Genomic DNA, 5,000 nt, shown 5'->3' on the forward strand with positions numbered 1-5,000 from the left:
ATGCCAGTTAAACACCGACGGGCGGTGAACCAACAGCGTGGGACACAAATCCAACTACGAGCTTTTTAACCGCAACAACTTTAATATACGCTATTGGAGCTGGAATTACCGCGGCTGCTGGCACCAGACTTGCCCTCCAATAGATACTCGTTAAAGGATTTAAAGTGTACTCATTCCGATTACGGGGCCTCGGATGAGTCCCGTATCGTTATTTTTCGTCACTACCTCCCCGTGCCGGGAGTGGGTAATTTGCGCGCCTGCTGCCTTCCTTGGATGTGGTAGCCGTTTCTCAGGCTCCCTCTCCGGAATCGAACCCTGATTCCCCGTTACCCGTTACAACCATGGTAGGCGCAGAACCTACCATCGACAGTTGATAAGGCAGACATTTGAAAGATGCGTCGCCGGTACGAGGACCGTGCGATCAGCCCAAAGTTATTCAGAGTCACCAAGGCAAACGGACCGGACGAGCCGACCGATTGGTTTTGATCTAATAAAAGCGTCCCTTCCATCTCTGGTCGGGACTCTGTTTGCATGTATTAGCTCTAGAATTACCACAGTTATCCAAGTAACGTGGGTACGATCTAAGGAACCATAACTGATTTAATGAGCCATTCGCGGTTTCACCTTAATGCGGCTTGTACTGAGACATGCATGGCTTAATCTTTGAGACAAGCATATGACTACTGGCAGGATCAACCAGGGAGCTGCGTCAACTAGAGCTGAGCAGCCGGCCGCCCGGGAGTGTGTCCCAGGGGCCCGCGCGAACACGCAAGCGTCCGCTCAATTATTCTGCAAACAGGAGGAGGCTGAGCTCCCCTGCACAATACACCTCGAAACCCTCTCAGGTCCCGGCGGCGCGCAGCGCCGTCCTAAGTACTTGGTCGGGTTCGAGAGAGGCGCAATCGCCCGGAGTTAGGCGAGTAGACGCTTTAGGTGCGACCACCCGTGCTCCCAACTGAGCTTGCCGCTGCCGACAGAGGCCCGGGAGCGTGCTGTCGTGGCATTGCCGGCGGGAGACAACACGCGCCACCTACGGTGACCGGCAGCTCCAACGCCAGCGCCACAGAAGGGCAAAGGCCCCACGTGGGTGCCGAAGCGAACTCTCCCAGCACAGCGCACGTGCCAACACGTCTGCACAACTGCGATACAAACCACCAGCAAGAACCGCTGGGGCGACCGAGCAGCAGACGGCGTCGCGGCGCCGAGTGCCGGGCGGCGGCGCATCCTCAACGCACACAGTCCTCAGTCGGACCAGCACACTGCAGATGTCCACCGCGCTTCGCACCGGGCCCGCGAGGACCCACTTTGGCCGCCCGGCGCCGCGCGCAGGGTGCCCCGGCGCGCAGCTGCGCCGCCTGCCGCGTCCGTCGGCCGGCGCGCCTGCCACTGGGCGCCCCCACCAGCCGGCTGTAGCGCGTGCGCCCACGCACCGCGCGGCCAGCACGCCGGGCGGCCCCCCCTCACCGGCCGGGGACGGTCCCACCCAGCCACCGCCGCGTATCGCTTCACACACAGATTTGCCCTTACTGATTTACCTCCAGCAACAACAACCGCACCACAATGGGTTTACCAGTTGTTCATTTGCGTAACGTCACCAGCAAACGTAGACGTCCATCCCAGTTTGCAAATGCAACGATTATTGCATACCTGTCTGTTAGGTGCCACGACACACTACGTCTGCCCACATACACGCAACAAAATGTGCACGACTAGAGAACACGTGGGAGGTGGCCCCCTACGTATGCGATGTCCATTACGACACCGACTGTCAACCAGCATCTGTACCATGTCGCAGATGTGGAACGCGGTGCACCATGCTATCACACTGTGTGAGAAGAGACGACTACGTTTGAATACACGCGCCACTACATCAACAGACGGCTCATGCTGATCGCCATCCAGGGCGTCCGTTACTCCCACACGTCTCTATGGCGTACCACACTGCAATGTAGCTGTTATGGGGAGACGGCACGTGGCTGAGTGCACAACATTTGGACCGTATGGTTCGCTGTTGTTGGGCGCAGTCGTTGTACGGTCACACATGTGCCACAGCGTATCATTCAGTACATACGGACCTATGTGCAGTACAATGTGAGGGTTAAGCTTACGACATCAGCGGACAGTGGACACAGGCCGTACCACGACGTAGACTGAGCGCTTCGACATGCGAATGCCAGTGAACAGCTGCGAAGGGCATTGAACACGCAAGCACCTGAACGACCAGCGTGCGAAGGCAGGGGGGGGGGGGGGAGGGGGGGGCGATGTACATCCTGCAGTCGTCCACATTACAGTGTACAGCGGGAGCATGTAAAAAGTAAGCAACACTTGCGAAGTGTTGAACATGAAACGATACACAAGAGGGTGGGCGGTGCGAGTAGCGAACTATATTCAGAGGGTTGTGGTTAGACAACACTAGATTAATGTAACGTGTCATATGCCAATTACAGAGCAGGTTAAGGCACAACGTGGGTTAGGTTAAGGCACAACGTGGGTTAGGTTAAGGCACAACGTGGGTTAGGTTAAGGCACAACGTGGGTTAGGTTAAGGCACAACGTGGGTTAGGTTAAGGCACAACGTGGGTTAGGTTAAGGCACAACGTGGGTTAGGTTAAGGCACAACGTGGGTTAGGTTAAGGCACAACGTGGGTTAGGTTAAGGCACAACGTGGGTTAGGTTAAGGCACAACGTGGGTTAGGTTAAGGCACAACGTGGGTTAGGTTAAGGCACAACGTGGGTTAGGTTAAGGCACAACGTGGGTTAGGTTAAGGCACAACGTGGGTTAGGTTAAGGCACAACGTGGGTTAGGTTAAGGCACAACGTGGGTTAGGTTAAGGCACAACTTGGGTTAGGTTAAGGCACAACGTGGGTTAGGTTAAGGCACAACGTGGGTTAGGTTAAGGCACAACTTGGGTTAGGTTAAGGCACAACGTGGGTTAGGTTAAGGCACAACTTGGGTTAGGTTAAGGCACAACTTGGGTTAGGTTAAGGCACAACTTGGGTTAGGTTAAGGCACAACTTGGGTTAGGTTAAGGCACAACTTGGGTTAGGTTAAGGCACAACTTGGGTTAGGTTAAGGCACAACTTGGGTTAGGTTAAGGCACAACTTGGGTTAGGTTAAGGCACAACTTGGGTTAGGTTAAGGCACAACTTGGGTTAGGTTAAGGCACAACTTGGGTTAGGTTAAGGCACAACTTGGGTTAGGTTAAGGCACAACTTGGGTTAGGTTAAGGCACAACTTGGGTTAGGTTAAGGCACAACTTGGGTTAGGTTAAGGCACAACTTGGGTTAGGTTAAGGCACAACTTGGGTTAGGTTAAGGCACAACTTGGGTTAGGTTAAGGCACAACTTGGGTTAGGTTAAGGCACAACTTGGGTTAGGTTAAGGCACAACTTGGGTTAGGTTAAGGCACAACTTGGGTTAGGTTAAGGCACAACTTGGGTTAGGTTAAGGCACAACTTGGGTTAGGTTAAGGCACAACTTGGGTTAGGTTAAGGCACAACTTGGGTTAGGTTAAGGCACAACTTGGGTTAGGTTAAGGCACAACTTGGGTTACATTGCGGTACAAATTGCGTTACATTGCGGTACAAATTGCGTTACATTGCGGTACAAATTGCGTTACATTGCGGTACAAATTGCGTTACATTGCGGTACAAATTGCGTTACATTGCGGTACAAATTGCGTTACATTGCGGTAGAAATTGTGGTACAAATTGCGTTACGAATTTGGTTAGGTTAAGGTGCAAAATGGGTTAGGTTAAGGTGCGAAATGGGTTGGATTACAGTACACAACGTGGTAAGAGAGTGTGTTGTTGGGGGGGGGGGGCCGAGGTTCGTTGGTAGTGATCATTGTAAGTGAATGTCTGAGGCAGCGTCAGTATGTCACAGCAGTTATGTCTCGTCAGGATGCGCTTATGCGCTTTTCGCTCGTGACTGGAGGCGCGCCGCGTCTGTGGTTGCGGCACACCTGTGTGATTCATTCCTGCCATTGTTTCTGTGCCGTAACAGGTGGCAGTGTGGTGGTGTTGGGTGCACCCCTGTGTAGGACATGTGTGGGTGTTGGTGGCTTATCTGAGCAGTTGTGGATGTCGGACGGGTGGGATATTCTATTTTAGAATTGGACTCCCTGGTGTGGTTATCATAGTGTGGATGGTGTACTGTGGCGGAGAGGATGCACCGGACGTTGGTCCATGCTGGTGCTTACATATTGTATCTGTGTCTGTTACAGGCAGAGAGTAATGTGTGATAGAGTGTCTCGCTGAGGTGTGGTTCATATTGTGTGCACAGACTTACAGCATGTATAGGGACAGCGGGAATTTGGCATATTGGATATAACTCTTCGTGAAACGCAAGATATAGGGGTGGATTGCAACGTACGAGTGCGGGAAGAGTCCGCCGTTCATCCGCTGGAGTTGCGATTTCGGCGGTTGGGGTGGGGCACGTGCGGGTGCGGGTGCGGGTGCGGGTGGGGTGATTGTCGGTTGACTACTTCGTGCGACGCAGGCACTGGCGTTCGGGTTCCTGTGGTGGACAGATGATGCAGGCTTTGTGGGTGGCGTCGGAAAATGGGTACTGTGGGACCTAGCGATGTCGTAGTCGGGGTGGCGTCTCATAGATGGCGGTATCGTCGGTGCAGCAGGTCATGTTTCGGGAGACTTGCAGATGGCGGTATTTGGTTTTCGTGTTGCGCGCGACATGGTGGACGTCGTGTCGTCCGATTCGCGTAGATGGGGCTATTGCATGTGGTTTCGTCACATTGTCATAGATGGCGATGCTGTGGTTTGGCAGTATGGTTGGTGTAGTTCCGTTGGATTCCTGTAGATGGAGGTGTCGTTTCTGGGCCAGACGGCAATGTAGTTTGGTCACATTCTCATAGATGGCTGTGTTGTGTCTGTGGGTGGCGGTGTCAGCGTCGTCCCATAGAGGGCGGTATGGTCTGTTTATTGTGGACGTTGATGTCAGGACCAGAGGGCGCGCGCGAACCGTTGCCCATATTTTCCTACC

General features: G+C 53.6%; 1 non-coding gene across 1 annotated transcript in view; it reads right to left on the reverse strand.

Moving 5' to 3' along the window:
• Window positions 1-703, reverse strand: part of LOC126129252 (small subunit ribosomal RNA) — a 1,909-nt gene extending 1,206 nt beyond the window's left edge. Inside the window, exon 1 of the ribosomal RNA XR_007527216.1 lies at window positions 1-703. This exon is cut by the window's left edge and continues 1,206 nt beyond it. This is a non-coding gene — a ribosomal RNA (small subunit ribosomal RNA).
• Between the last annotated feature and the right edge of the window lie 4,297 nt (window positions 704-5,000).

This window comes from Schistocerca cancellata, unplaced genomic scaffold (assembly GCF_023864275.1).
Source record: "Schistocerca cancellata isolate TAMUIC-IGC-003103 unplaced genomic scaffold, iqSchCanc2.1 HiC_scaffold_528, whole genome shotgun sequence".
Lineage (NCBI taxonomy): Eukaryota > Metazoa > Arthropoda > Insecta > Orthoptera > Acrididae > Schistocerca > Schistocerca cancellata.